Below are 16,873 nucleotides of genomic sequence, written 5' to 3' on the forward strand. Positions count from 1 at the left end.
TTCCCTCCTCTGGGGCTTATTTAAGCCCCACATTCGCTATCCTTTCCAGAGTGTAGTTTCAAAATCCAGTCCCCTCAGTTATACTACCTTAGTGACTAAATTAAGTCACTCATTCTTATTTTCAATGACTGAAATTATGCCACCATACTCCGGAGGAGCAATCGAGCCAAACATCTTTCTCCATACATTTTCTTTCTTTCAGTTGTTTTTTCTTTTTCAATGGAGAAAGTAAAAGACTCGAATCCTCCCTAATCAAAAATCAAACATTGTTACAAGTGTGTGGATGAAATTGGTTCAGCATTGTCTTATTGTCACAGTTATGTAGAACATGTCAAACACAAAAATCCCTTATACAGTTAAGAGTTCACTTGCGGTGTAGATATCCTCTTCGACCCAGACACTCAGGATCTGGCTTATTCATTTTCTTCTTCATCCTTATTCGAGGTACTTCAATCAACGTCCAATGATTGTAAATCTTAATTTGGTTTATAAGCTCAATCTTAATAATATATGATTTATTTGCCCTCTCAAATTAGTTTTCATTGTCTTCTTAATATGGGAAGTACACAACTGAATAATAACCCTCTTTTAATATTTCAACTCCAAAAAACATTTCTAATTTTTTTTAATCAAGCTTTCCTTAACTTTTTTTTTTATTCAATTGTAAAGTCATTCTACTTTTTTTATGTAATTGTTTTCATTATTATAAAGTCAAATCATTATAATAAATCTCTGCTGATTATAATAGAATAAATGATTCAGTTTGCGTTTTTTCCCCGTATATTCCATATGAATTTCGATATAAAATAGGGCTGGGTAAAAATAACTTTTCCTCATTTTTATTCCCTTCTTATTTTTATGAAGGAATATCAATTCTTAAATTTGAAGAATCAATCTTTTAGTCAGTCATGTTTTAGTTGATGAACAACCATAACACTGTAGTGCAGCTACATTAAATCACAATTTTCTTCGTTTATAATAGAATAAATGATTCAGTTTGCGTTTTTTCCCCGTATATTCCATATGAATTTCGATATAAAATAGGGCTGGGTAAAAATAACTTTTCCTCATTTTTATTCCCTTCTTATTTTTATGAAGGAATATCAATTCTTAAATTTGAAGAATCAATCTTTTAGTCAGTCATGTTTTAGTTGATGAACAACCATAACACTGTAGTGCAGCTACATTAAATCACAATTTTCTTCGTTATAACGTTTTACATTTCAAATTCTGTCTACTTTATTACCAAATTTAACAATAAATACCATTTTAAAATGTTTAATCTCACGCGTTGCAGCTCTTTCTCATTATAGCTCCTCAGTTCAAGCATACCTTAACTGAATACCTTTTCTTCCTTTCTACTAATTTCTAAATGAACTATCATGAATTAACTTAATTATGTCACATGTAATCACTCAAACTAAGAAAGCTTCAAGAGCAATGTTACATTTACTTCATAAAAGTAATTCAATAACCTCATTAGACAATTAGAAAAAATAACTCTCGAAAATAACTTTTTATACTCTTACATATTCATTGTACGGTCATTTCTTTTTCTGTATATCTAAGTTTTTTCCTTAACCTTTTCAAACATAAAGCATTATAACTTAATTATTGTTAAAACTTCCTTTCTGTAATTTAAGTTTCTGCATACAATTAATGTTAATTTCAATTTTTCTAGAATGACTGCTAAACCATTATCTAAACTTATTTCTGATAGAATTTCAAATCTAAGGAATAATTCTTTGGTCTTAAATTTAATTACTTCTCTTGACCCTCCTCTGTTGATCTCATTGCCTTTACCCATCTCTATCTTGTTCATATGATCCATTACCAAGAGTTTTATTAGTCCTTCTGGTACTGATATATGGCCTATTTTTGTCACTGTTCCTTTCCTACCTTTATTTTTGTCGCAAATTTCTCTTGTATACAGTCAAAAATTGCAAAAAATGCCTTTTATTTAATTTTCCTTATTCTTTTTCCTTATTCTTAATTTAGCCTTTTAATTATTGTCCTTCCTTATTAATTTTCCTTATTCTTTTTCCTTATTCTTAATTTAGCCTTTTAATTATTGTCCTTCCTTATTCTTTTAATCCCTCCCCCCTTGCACAGGTGAATACCTGTGCATCTGGTTTGAGAATATTCAAAAGTATGTTTTTGTGCAATAACCTGTCATTCTTACCCCCCTCTGGTACCACCATATAGATTGTTCATAAGGCAATAATCTACATGGTATTGAATAGTCTATATGCTATAACAATTTGTTTGTTATTGAATTTGAACAATTTCCATCTGAGGTGGTCGTTCTATTAGCACCATTTAAAATACATTTAATTAGTCAAATAGCATATTGAATCAAATAATAATTCAAATCATAAATGAAATCAAATATCTGTTAATAGCCAGTGTTAATCTTTCTTTAATTTTCAACTGTAGTCTTAAATTAATTACTTATACCCCTTTATTGACACTAGTACCCATTATGATTTATTTTAAAATGTTATATAGGTCGATTTGTATTTTCCTTCATGACTTGTCTTAATTCTCACTGTGCTATGACAGTTACTTGAATTAATCGCTTATCATTCATTATTTTCATTTGTTTTCTGATTTTTCATTATCGTTTACATTGTTTTTGATATATTCTTTAATTCAATATTTTCCTTTCTGGGGTTATTATTAAGTTGCTTCTAGTATATTCAATGGCTTTAACATTACATTTAAAGACAGTTTGGTTGATGTTGACTATTGTTTGAACTTGTACTCATCTCTGTTGATTCTCTCTTCTTTGCACAACTCCTTGTATGTTTCCACATTCTGCAACTTTTCATTCATGTGTTTCTGGTCATTTGTCCTTTTTTCCATTCATGATGGTCATTGTGAGTTGTTGCAATTGGCTTTTTCCTTTTCTCTCACTGGCAAGGGAAGGTCATTGCCAGCATGTCCTTGAACCCTCACTCGCTGTTGTGGGGGTTTCCTGGAGTCGTTTGGTGTATTTTAAGTTGAGAACCATGGACTCAAATGTCACTTGCTGATCAATGTTCAAGCTTCTTCTGAGATGACAAAGCACAGTCACTGGTTCTTTTTGTTTGAATCGTCCCAGAAACCTTCCTGGAATTTAACTGTTCTCATCTGTGAATGAAACCTTCATTATTTCTGTTAGTTCTGTTAGTGACAACAACAATTTAAATCATTTGCTCATCTGGCCCATTGTCCTTCTTGGTGTCATCTGTAAAATGATCATGTGGGCTGAGTGGTGTTCTGGCCTCTTTTGTGTGATTTCTGCTCATTAACAGTAGGGCTTTACCCCTATATTATTTTTTACAATTAGTCAATTCAGCTCAGCTATCTCTTTGTTTTGAGTCCCACTATCAGCATACTAATTATCAGGCATCTTGGACAACACTCAACCCACTTTGCTAAAAGACAAAAGTTACAAGACAATATTTCAGTCGTTTGACAAAACGTCAGCTCCTTCATGATATTCTGAAAAGAAAGTCAGATGTGTTAAGCTCCTTCATGATATTCTGAAAAGAAAGTTAGATTTATTAGGCGCTGCGCAAAATGTAGTACTGTTTTGTTTTCTTTTACAATTTTTTCCCATTTTCTTTTTCCATTGTTACTACAGTTTCGACCCGGATTTTAAACAAATCCATCCATGGTCATTATTTTATTGGGCAGAATATGCCCTGTGGGCCCACATATGAAATTTAGATACAGCTGTAGGCAAAATAATTGATTGCCTTAGTGTACACTCATTCATTCATAATCAGTCACTCATCGGCCATCACACATTCTTCTTCCGCAGGTTGTGCTCTAAATGCGGAACTTACAAATTTAGCTGTGGAATTCCAAAGGTCTGACAGACAACGTCACAACAGCTATTCAAACACTATTCAGAATTGTCAGTTATCTTAATGCTTAGTTTACTACTGTTGTTATAATCCCTTTTTTCTTGTTTTTCCCCAAACTCTAATAGATTAAATATTTCAGAATAATAGGCCTTAGTATGGTGCAGTTGAGAGTAAGACAGCCAATTGTAATTTCTCAAATGCATTTTGTCATTTGTTTGGTCTACTTTTTCATATTCTTTTTGTTTTTGCTCATGAGCTTCTTTAAGAATAAAATTGGAGATCTCTGCCTAATCTTGGATCCATGGCCAATAACATTTCCATCTCATTATCCCAGTTTTGACAGCATTTTTAATTTCATATTTTTGGACTTTTGGAGTTATTTATCCTTCTCCAATTTATCTCTATAAAAAATATTAAAACAAGATGGAGTGACCAGTATCATTGTTTTGCAAGCAAAAATAATAATTCTTTGACATATTGTGTCTATCTTTTTCTTTGCCAAAGAATAATTCTATCATGCTTTTAGCCCTATAGTCTAATTTAATAGCCCTCACTACACCAAATCCAGCCTCAGTTTTAACTATCTGGTGAGTTCGGCACCCATTTCTCTGTATTTCTTTTTCTTATAGAGCTGGACTTGTACCTATTGAAAGAGCAGAGAGGGTTAGTTTAGCAGAGAATATAAAGAATTGCCATGAGACCAGTGAATAATCAGAATGAATTAAGTTAATATAATAATGAACTAAATTTGAAGCAGTCTCTAGAGTGTTCATTAGTTTTGTCACACCTGTGGTGCCGTAAGGGTCAGTTCTTCTGTTTTTAGATCAGTGTTCGTTGACATGTTTTTCAGCCTTGCTGTCACTCAATGGCCATTGCAGAGTGGAATATAGGCTCTGCTGCTTCTCTGTCTCTTCTCAGTTTGGGATTTTGATCAATCCTGTAACAGTTTTGCATCTCAGGATTTGTCTTTGTCTTTAGGAAAAGTCTCAAGTGAAAGATTCACCTTTTCCAGTCTTTCCATTAACTCAGTCTTTTTGGGTCTTTTTGAACTTCAGGAGGGGAGCTGAGAACCCCTCACCCACTCTCTTCTTCTCTGCGTCAGTGTCTCTGCATTCATGTCTTTGCCCTTTGCCCTCTTGTTGCTTCCACAGGACACAGAAGCAATCTGTAATTTGAATACTCAGAGATCTGCATGAATCAAATTGAACTTTTACATATAAGCTATTAGCTCTTTATCTACATGCCACTTTTTTAACCTGCATCTTTTCACTATTTCTTTTATATAAAAATCTCACTGGTTGACCATAGCATTTCCCTCATTCTATTAATAAGCAGTTCTTCATTGCAAGAAAAAGCAAGCTAGTTCTGTTTTTCTATATCAGCAATAATGTAACTCTGTTGATCTGAGAATAATTCAGTTAAATAATTTTCCCTATCATAAAATCAGACTTCAATCTTTCTTCTATATTTGCATGCTGTGTTCACAATAATCTAGTATGTTTCTCAACAAACATCAAGGAATTCCTCTTATTTTTTACTCTCATCAACTTCTGTAAAGTATTTTTGACTTTTGAAACTTGGTCACTCAATCTTGCTAACCCTCAGCACACTGCACCAGTTATTTTTCTCTTTACACAAACTTATTAATCTGCAATGGAATACTTTTTCCACTCTGTCTTCAGGGATAATGAGATACAAATTTTAGACGTCTTCAGATATAATATATAATATATTAAGCACGTGCAATCTTATTTATATTCATCTATTAATATTCATCATTACATTTATTGATTAAATATATATCTTATTATTTTAACTTATTTTATACTACTATATTCTGCTAAGCTAATATCTTGAAACAATTGTTTTCCCTTACTTTTCTTTCTTTCTTTTTCTAATACACACCATTTCAGTCCCTTCATTCACAGGTCAGTCACACATACTCTGTCCCTCCAAGCAACCAGGGTCAGAGGTCACTTATTTTCAACCATAGGCACAGTCACACAAGACACAGGATCCCATAAACACTTACACACACACACACTATTCTGTACTCCCTGTCAGATCTGAACAATACATTAAAATATTCACTCATCAACACAGTGACACTTTTAACTATCCTATTCCATAAACCTCTGTGATTCACTTCCTCAACACAACAGAGTGAAATAAGACCTTAATTCCCCTGAGCAGACTCTTATTAGATTAATAAGGTACCCGGAAATTGACTTTATCTGCAATCATGCTCATTTGTATCCTTCAAGGCCCTCTTACAAATGTCTGCAGATCAACCATCTATAGGCTATAAGCTAAACTACACCTGTATCAATCAATGCCCACTTACAGGTATTACACATCAATAACTGATATCCTTATATCAGTACGCTTGTCATCCTCAAGGCCCTCTTGACAAGTAACACAAAACTTAACTGATATCCTTATCAGTGAATTCAAACCCTCTGTGTGCATGCTTTTTGCTCATCATCCTTCAAGGCCCTCTTGATGAACAAACACAGAACCTTACGTACGTACGTCAAAACTCTTTGCGCTAAATCAGCATCACCAGTAGTTATAGAATCCACTCAGGATTAAACAAGCACTGACAAACACTTTTGGGAGCTCCCTCGCGCTTTTACCAACTACTTGACATCTACAAAGACAATGCATGCAATTTGTCTGATATCAAACACTCTTTTTCACTTTTTAAGTTCTTTAAATTTGGAGAAGCTTTTCTTACCACATCCGGGCCACTGGTGACTTACACACACCTTATTCAAAAGCAAAAACTGCTCACCTCAAAGTACAGCGGCCACTGTTGTCTGTGTCAGTCACCAGCGATCCCTTTGTGGCTCCTTCAGCTCCTAAGCCACGTCCCTTCGTGGTCGCCATTTGTTGTGGTTTAATTCTTTTCAGGGGAATGACTTCAGAGATATTTGACATCAGAAAAAATTAGACTTTATTAACAAACAAAGCCGAGTGTCCCTCTGCAGACAAGACCCTCCAGAAAAATTGCCCAGCAAACGTATATACCCTCTCCTTGTCCCAAACATGGTAATACATTCTATAGGTATTTTGAGAAATAGTTTTGTACCATGTGACATTACTGAAATAGAATTTTCTGCTGTGACAACACCTTGTGCTCTCAGGTTCCAAAGTCAGCCAAAGTCACCCACAGACAAGGAAATAATAGTGTACAAAAAAAACAGTTAAATTACTTATTTTCTAAATAATAAAATCTTCAACAGAAGCTGCATTAGTAAAATTAGAATTTTACTGACTTAAAGAAAATCCTGAATGCATACGTAAGCCCCACGTGCCAACAGACTATGCACTGCTTTCAACCATACAGACATTTGCCACCTTCTGGTTGAAATTGGCACTGCTGCATATTAGTTTACATGACAATGACTTGTCACATGACATACTAACTTTAAATAGGGCATGCGTCACCCTGACGCCAGATAACTGCTTCCCTTCGATAACTACTGTTATCCTAAAAGTGTGCAGTTGATCATTCCGATACAAATAGGACACAACATGCGATATGCATTTTGATCACTAGTTACTGGCTTGTTTAACCCTCTGAGGTCGACAAACGCGCCGGCGCGTTTTGCTGCATTTTCCCCACATTGTAGCACTATAAACTTAAATTTCTCCGTCATTTATGGTCATACAGAAAAAAGAAATATAAAAAAAGAATCTGTGATATTTCTACTTTTGTATGTGTCCACTTCCAATCAAATCAAAACATTGTGCTTTTGTAAAATAAAGAAAATAAACAGTGTGTGCGTTCTGCCTCTCCGTCGCGGTGAACTTTTTTTTCTTGAGCACGTCTATAAACTGAAACCAAACTCAGCGAATACTTGTCACACATTTATGAGCCATACACCTTTATAAACATTTAAGTGTGTACTTTTAAATGATCGGATTCAAAACGAAAACAAATATTCTCTGTTTAAGTAATTTGTATAAAACCAACAAGATGTCCAGCTTCTCAAACGCTTCCTAATTATTTTTTAATTTACCACGCCCACTCGCGCAAAAGACGTTCACGTGCAAATCTCCACATGGAACGCGATCGCGCTCATTACCTCAACAACAAAACACTTCACTTCACTTTTCGTCGAGTTTGAAAGACGTGCCTGAGCTTACTTACATCAGAAGAAGAAGAACGTGATTTGAAGACAAGAAAGATAAGGTAAGAAATTCTTACATATTAGTTTGCTATTGTTGCATAAATTTCACATTGCAGTTGAACTGTTGCTAGATATATGGTGAATATTATAATATTTAGACCCATGTTTACTGTTACTGTGTTTGTGGATATCTGCTCAAACGTAGATATGTATATGGTAACCATACTGTTTTATATTTGAGCGCGATCGCGTTTGAATGTATCTTATTTTGGATCGTGATCGCATTTGAATGTATCATCATATTTTGGATCGCGATCGCGTTTGAAAAGCAAACAGCTTCATGTTTTTACTATTATCTCATTTCATATCGTCATAACGAATGGAAACATTTGAAGTAACATGATAATCAATATATTTTTCTCTAGCTTAGTTGTTACTGAAATCTTTTGGAAGATTTATACTGTTATGGGTTATTATTATTTTATCCAGCACTGCGCATAGCTTATGCCTACAAGGCACAACAAACCTGGTGTTCACTGTTCATTATATCTTGTTGGAAACATTGTGTGTGTGTGTGTGTGTGTGTGTGTGTGTGTGTGTGTGTGTGTGTGTGTATTCTGTGAATTTTAAAAAGCTATTTTAACCAGAAAAATCTAAAATTTATTCCCAAAATCGTGCAGGCCTTTCTCTTGATATCAGTATGTTCACTTTTTTTTTCAGGGCCCAGATGACACTGAGGACTGCTGAATTCAACATTCACATGAGTCTCTGGAACATGAACAAGGTAAAGTGAAAATCAAACACCTTGGAAATTAAAGGTATGTACAATGTTTTTAGGAATGGCACAAAGGTCTCTGTCTTTGGATCATTGTTTTCAATAAGAGCTTTTTGGCACTTGTTGTGTATCTTTGGACGATGCTGTGTTGTAAATAAATCCAAACAATTTAAAAGCCATTATTTTTTAAATCTCCTCATTTACAGTATTGTGCAAGGTTGCTCAGAATGATAGGGGCCTGATAGCTCCTAATAGGGCCGTTAGGGGAGGGTCTTTGTCTTTCTCAGGTGAGAAAAGCTTACATATTAATGAGCTCTCGCATAAGGCTTATTCACACAAAACACGTTGTAAAATTTTTAAATCAATATATTGTCTTATCTGAATGAGCAGTCAGGGTGATTTTCACATTGTTTTAGAGCAAATATTCTAGGCTACGTGATACAATTTTCAAAAGTCTTGTGAAGAAATAATCAGTATGGGTTTCATGGCCTTATTTCAGTGAGAATTTTTTTTGTATTTTCACAAACCACGCATAAATGTCATTATCTCAAAACTACAATTTTTTACATACATGCTGTTGATATATTATTGTAGCAGAGTTTGTGCTGAATACAGTGTAATTAGACTTTAGCCATGAAAATGTAACAAGAAACAGAAATAACCAGAAATGTCAGAGCATGTCAGAACACCTCCAGGGCCCAGAAAACAGCTCAGACCTCAGAGGGTTAAGTGCAGATAAAACGATAGCTGGAATTGACATCTCTACTAAGAATAAAAAGTCTTAGATTTTTAACTAGTATCGGTAATTTCAGCATTAAAGCGTAAGTCTGTTTGACAAAGGAAGCTCAACTCAGCGGCATGCTATATCGGTATTTATTATTCTGCTTGATCGGAGAAATCCAAAGTGCAGCACTGTTTAATCTGTTCGGACGAAGAAATCTCAGTACAGTGTTATATACACGTAGACTTGGGTGATGCCCCCTCCTGTCTACAATGTAAAGGCCTTACAAATTATTGTTAGATTGATGTAATTTATCTAAATTTTGGGCTGCATCTACAAGCAGAGCTACCTAGTGATCAAAATTGTTTCACCCGCTGAAAGTCAATATTTATGCACGAGATGGACGTAACCTTGTATGCTTAGACAAGCTTTAACTTACATCAAACCCGTTTCCTTACTTTTTAAGCAAGTAGAAGAAGTTGTTTAAAGTAAAGAGAAGCGTTACACGAGTAAAAGTTTCAAATGCCAAACCACATTTGCATTTTACTGAATGTAACATCAAGTTTTGGAAAGACTCAAAGTATAGGCGCCACATTTTAACTTGTTTAAACATGTATGACTCAATTCAAATGTGCAGACATTCTTCATAGACTGTTGAGTCGCTCTGATATGGTTCCCATGACAATGACCTGTCACAGGAAGTGCAAACTTGTGACGTCATATTGTAAACAAACCAGCCTAGATAGTTAAGCTAACCTAACCTAGCGTCAACTCAGCTTAGGCTAAGCTAAATAATAACTGCTAGAGTTAGCGGTTAGCATCATTTACTTGAAGCCTTTAACTACAGCTTGTGCTGTGCACTAGGGCTGCACGATTAACCTTTATCGCATCGACATTGAGGTTTTAACTCCCGCAATAACCTAACCTCAGGAGTCTGAGGTTTTTTCCCCCACCTCTGACATTTGAGTGACAAACCTATTAGCCAATCAAAATGGTCGAATCTCGCGTTCCTGGCTTGCTGGCCAATTAGAAATGGCAATGGAAAGTTACAAGGTTGTATGCAGTGCACCGTATTTCTGTCAGCAGCAAAGCAGCTAACACACAACGTGTAGGCTACCTCGAATTGTGCCAATAGGCGGATCTTTTGTGACGTCATTGTTTATGTTTGCCGCGTTGCATCACGGGAATCGTGTGGCAGGAAACACCGCTAGATACCTGTAATTTGATTGTTTTGCACGTTTGGAGGAGGATTTAGAGAAGATGATGGTTCACTCTTGCTGTGTGGTCGATTGTACGGCTCGTTGGGGGCCTGATAAAAAGTTTTTTTCGAATTCCCTCCGAAAAGGATCGCGAAAAACGAAATAAATGGTTGCGTGCAATTAACCTGGACGCTCTGAAGCCTGGATTCCTAACGTTACTGATCGAGTTTGTGAGGCTCATTTTGTTCATGGTAGGTCTAAGTCTTAGTGACTATGTATTTATAGAAGATTGAATAAAATAAAAAAATAATAAAACTGAGTCAAATCAACCGAGTCATATGTTTTCGCGTTCTGATTCAGGTGTCCCAAACCGCGATCCACAGCACCCAGACTACCGTATTTTCCGCACTATAAGCAGAGGAGCACCTTCAATGAATGGCCTATTTTATAACGGTTTTCATATGGCGCAACCGGGTTATAAGGCGCATAGAATAGAAGATACTGCAGTCAAACGTTTGACTGGGTTTGCGTTATGCAGTGGTCACCAGCCTTTTCAAGCAGATCACATCCAAGTCCAAATGTAAACCAAGATCTTCCACTTGCAAAAAAATATGAAAAAAACAAGTGGCTAAGCTGTAAAACCTTGTTTATACTCGACGCGTCCGCATGAGCGCGAAGGTAATAAAAAAAAAACTAATATCCGTCTGCTCGGGCAGATTCGGCTTTACAGAGCGCGCGCCTCCGCAGATGCACGACTTTGAGCCGAATCTGCCCGAGCAGACGGATATTAGTACATCTCATCATCACCCAGTTTGCGCGTCTAAATCAGTTGTATGGTCTGGTGTTCAGTCTAAAACAAAACAGTTGCGTCAAGTATAAATGCCTCGTCTGTTTGGGGAGTTGCACGCACAGTCAGCGGAGATCTCATATGGGCTTTGAATAACTTCGATTTTGTCACCAATACAAATTTTGAGCTTCTCTCCAAACCTCCTCCGGTCTTCAGATGTTAAAGTGCTTATATATTGTGGATTTTGCCCGCTAACTCTCTTGAAAGTGCTCGTCGCGTCTTTACAGCCCGCAATACTGTTTGATTTGTTGCCACACAACCACTCGCGCATGCGTACAAAGATGTCAACAAAGATCCTCCTATAGAAAAAGCTTGTAACTGCGCAGAAATGGCCGAAATATGCGACCATTTTTTGAGAATGTGCGAGTTAAAATTTTATGTGGTCGCATTTGTGCGAGTGCATGGTCATGTAGCCTACTAAGTTAAATTCACGCATGAATTTTCTGCATTGAACTTGTTTTAGCGCCCGCCAAAGTGAATTTTTGTCCCGCCAAAGTATTATTTGATCGGTGAGTAATGTAGATGAACTGCTGCGCTTGTGAGTGACAGGGCGCATGTTTAACAGAACGAGCAGAGAGAGAGCCGGTCGCATTCTCTCTCTCTCTTTCTCTCTCTTCGGAGCCTGGCGAAAGTAAACAAGACTTCACAGTCTCCAAACTAAGCGCTGTCTTGCTCTCTCTCCCTCGCACAAAATAAATCGACACGGTGGTAAAAGGTCGGAAGACCAAAGTTTCATGTGGATCATTCGGAGATTTTTTTTCCCCCTGAATTACCGCTGGGTGTGAATTGTGCTAAATAAATTGAACTCAAAAGCGTTCCGGACATTTAACTGACAAAAAAAAAAAAACTCTTTAATTAAACGAAAAAAATATCCAGTGATGAAATGTTTTCTGTGTTGACAGAAATCTTGGATGTCCATGTCCTAACTGCTGGGATAATCACACAACGCGCATGACACGTCCAATTCGCGAACTAATGACTCCTTTGAACCGATTCATTTTAATGAATGGTTAAAACAACTGATCTTTCCAACAGTGAACTCAGGAGACGTCTGAATCGGTGTATAACTAATCAGTAACACTTTACAATAAGGTTATATTTATTACATAAATTACATAAAAAGTACAGTTTTAAGCTTTAAAATAAATAAAACCAAAAAAATCGAAAATCGCACCGCAATCGCAATATTTGTCAGAAAAACCGCAATTAGGTTTTTTCTCAAAATCGTGCAGCCCTACTGTGCACAGTGCAAAGTGATCTAACGTACTTTTCCTCTAGCCCCAGTTAGGGTTCTGCTCTCTCACTTTCTCTTTCCTTACTTCCAATTCTTCCCAGCTGAATTTTACCGCCAGTAGTTTAGAGGTAGTCCTTGCTGAGTGCTGTCGGATAAAATTTGCTATCTAAATCTAAATTTAATTACATGTAAACTGTGTAGCTAGAGAAGAATTCTTATAAGTAATGAGGATTTTCATCAGCATGTTGACTAAACTTTTGTAAGAACACACCCACAGGGATCGTGTGTCTTGAACACACAGCAGCTGTGACCCACTATGGAGTCTGGTCCAAGCACATCAAAAGTTTAGCCACTCAGGCTATTGATTATTCCCAATTTCAGATCATTCCTGCTGTTTGATCACTTATTTAAGCCCTTTTTTATTTTTATTTTACTTTAAGAATAATAGCTGTCCGCTTTTCACTTGTCTATTCTTTAATTGATTTGATTTATTTACATTCCCCTTTTGTTCTAATGTGGTTTCAGTTCCCATAGGGCCCAGAATGGAACCAGAGACACCTTTATTTGTGGTTTTGTTTATTTTCAACAAGTGCACTCATTTTTATGACCCTGCAACACAAGTAAACTCAACGATTACTAGGGCATAACTATAGTTCTGATGATTGATAAATTATAATAAGCATAATCTGAATAGGAAAACTGTCCTTTTCCTCCTATCCTTCACTTTGTCAAGCCCGTTGTGAACCACCAGTTAAGTCCAGAGAAATAATTTAGCCATAAGAACCATCTTAAGTCATTTATTCCTCTCGGCTTATGCCCTTTCCAGAAAATAAGTCTTAGCCTAACACCCACAGCTCAGATGATAAGGATACAAGACACACTTGACAAGCTACACATAAACACCTAGCTTTATGCTACATACCTAGCTAACCAATCAAACCTTAGCTCTGAACTCTTTAGGGTCATGCATTAGTCTCTCACCCCTAGTGTGCCAAAATGCCACAGATCCTCTGTTTACCCTGACCCTAACCAGACAGGAGACCAAAAGGACTGACAAGCCATCGTGAGGAACACTGTTCCACCCAGGCTGCTGACATCCTACAGCACCAGAACCAAACGTAACTGCACCTTGAGAGAAGAGGAACAACGACCCCTGACCCAAGCCAGAGTTATAGCCTCACCAGGCTGATCAAGAGTATCATCTCCTTACCCCACCTTATGGGTGTGAAACAGAAGGTACACAACCTTAAATAAAGATCACAGCGTCCCGCAAGGAGCGGACCTGTGCTCAAAGCCTCACACACCAGCTAGAGACTTGAGTTTCAAACCAGATTCAACGCAGCTGGACTAAGCATGCCCAGCACCAGCGCAGAACTGTCACCATGGCAACAACCCAGGTACCAGCAAAGCCCCTTGGAGAAGCCATGGAGGACAGCACCCTCCACCTGCAAACACCACATGATGACCAACGGCTGTCAACGACAACATCCTCCTCCACAAGGACAGCTGGATGCATCGGACGCAGAGCTACAGGAGCTGCTGACACACACAAACTAGCTCCCTGAACAGGACTCACCAGAGGAGTCCTGTAAAGTACAAGCATCCAACTCCTTGCCTACCCCAGCTTAGGCAAGCTCACATTAGCACCGCCATAAGGACGGAGCAACACTTCAATCCTTCAGACTTCTTGTGACTGAGAGGTTAGCAACTACTTTCTGTCCTCCTGCCACCAGCACTAAGTCGGCCCAAAAACCTCTCTATGCTACATAGAGCCCTAACCACTTCCTGCAACCACAAGCAAACGCCTGCCCCGAAACTAATTGACTTCAGAATGACAGGTGACACCCTGTCAAGGCACCTGCTGCCGCGGCACCTGCTGCACCAACTCAAATACCTGTACTTGGCTACTGTCTACATCACCTGATGGAACGACCACCGCTCCAGGAAACACCAGGAACCAAAGGCCGCCATGGCCTTCCAGCCTTGTACGACAGAGGTGTGTCTGATCTTTCTGCACTTTCAATGTCGTTCGTGGTTGTCCTTGAGAGGGACAACAACGACCGAAAGGGGGGAATCTGTAACAACTGAGACAAGTCAGACACGAATATTTGTTATAGTTTAACAACTGATATTTAGAACTCACTCGGGGAATCTGTGTCCCAGCCCCCAAAACAGGGCAAGAAGATCTCCGTTACCCTGGTTGCCATGGCTGCGATCAGATAGGATGGTTTTTATGGCTCTTAGGAATGCTAACAAGTAACTAACTCAGCCACAGATATCAGAACAGAGTCTCCTGCATTCATTTAATCGTAGACAAACTGATCTATAAATGAACATGCATCCAAGAAACTGTGTGAATGATTTACTGGCTTATGTACCATTATGTATATACTTTGATATATATTTGATTATACAACCAAAACGGGACTCTCACTTAATTCTCGCTGAGAAGGAGAGATAAACCCTATTAATCACAAGTATTCTATGTATAACCTCTTGAGAAATGTGTAGACATGTATCCAATCTTCCCACCTCATGACTTTCAGACCTTGTTGCATACTATGGTTTACCAAAATCAGATGTGTGGCGTGTTTGGCCTCTATAAACTCCAATCTGCATTCCCAATTTGTTCATTTACATTACATTTTGCTAACTTTGTAACACATTAGAATTATAAGGATCTTGAAGATTCTTTTCTTAAACACCCAATGAAAGTACACATTGCAAATGTCCTGCTAGAACACAAAGGGTCGTAAAATTTCCCTCCAAAGGGAAATCTTCTCATTGGCTCTTGCACCTCCAGAGGTTGTGCCATCCTCACGCTTTAAAAGTCACTGACCACAAGATCCGTCCCTTTTTTTTTACTCTGAAAATGATAAGCTTATGGTTCTTCTCATACAAAAATAGATCTTGCTCCATAGTTCTATTTCCTGCTTCCGGTTCCATAACACTCACCACTTTACCTATGCATGTATGTATGTATGAATGTATGTATACGTATGTTTGTTTGTTTATTTTAGTTATGTTTGTGATTTAGTTAATAAAACTTGTGCACAATTATGCATTTGGTTTCTGATCCTCTGTTTGCATACAAAGTCCCTTTTACGATTTTGATCTTGTTACATGCTCTAATGGCTGTACATAAGGAATAATTATTTTATATATATTTTTATATATTTAAAGATACATTTTCCTTAGAATAAATGAATAATCAAAGAGTTCGTTGGAACTGATTAATTGATTGTAATATTAATTTGGCTTACCTAAAAGTTAATCTAATTAACTGACCCAAATATTAATAATTAATCATAATTGGTAATTATGGATTATTATTAATATTTCCCCTTTGAGCTAATATTGTTACAAGGTTTTGGTTATTTTGGCAGTGTGGGCAGGTGCAAATCCTGCTGGAAAATGAAGTCAGCATCTCCATAAAGCTTGTCTGCTGAAGGAAGCATGAAGTGCTCTGAAAATGTCCTGGTAGACGGCTGCGTTGAGTGGACAGCACAGTGGACCAACACCAGTCGATGACATGGCTCCCCAAACCAACACAGACTGTGGAAACTTCACACTGGACTTCAAGCATCTTGGATTGCGTGCCTCTTAATTCTTCCTCCAGACTCTGGGACCTTGGTTTCCAAATGAGATGCAAAATTTGCTCTCATCAGAAAAGAGGACTTTGGTCCACTGTGCTTTATTAAATCCACAGTCAACGCAGCCGTCTACCAGGACATTTTCAGAGCACTTCATGCTTCCTTCATTTTCCAGCAGGATTTGCACCTGACCACACTGCCAAAATAACCAAAACCTGGTTCAATGACCATGGTATCACTGTGTAATTACTGTGTGATTTCATGTAATATTCAATTTTTTTGAAATCCTGTTTTCGTGGGTTTTATGAGCTGGAAGCCCAAATTATGTACAAATAAACAACTAAATACTTGGAATCGTTTAAGTTGTGGGCCCTGAATCTATAATCTATGGAAGTTTAACGTTTTGAATGGAATTATGGAAATAAATAAACTTTTCCATGATATTCTAATTTTTTGTAAAGGGTCTGTACACTAGTGTACATATAATTATACAAACACAGCAGAGGCTCCAAAT

The sequence above is a fragment of the Scardinius erythrophthalmus genome (genome assembly GCF_964197995.2).
Source record: "Scardinius erythrophthalmus genome assembly, chromosome: 9".
NCBI lineage: Eukaryota > Metazoa > Chordata > Actinopteri > Cypriniformes > Leuciscidae > Scardinius > Scardinius erythrophthalmus.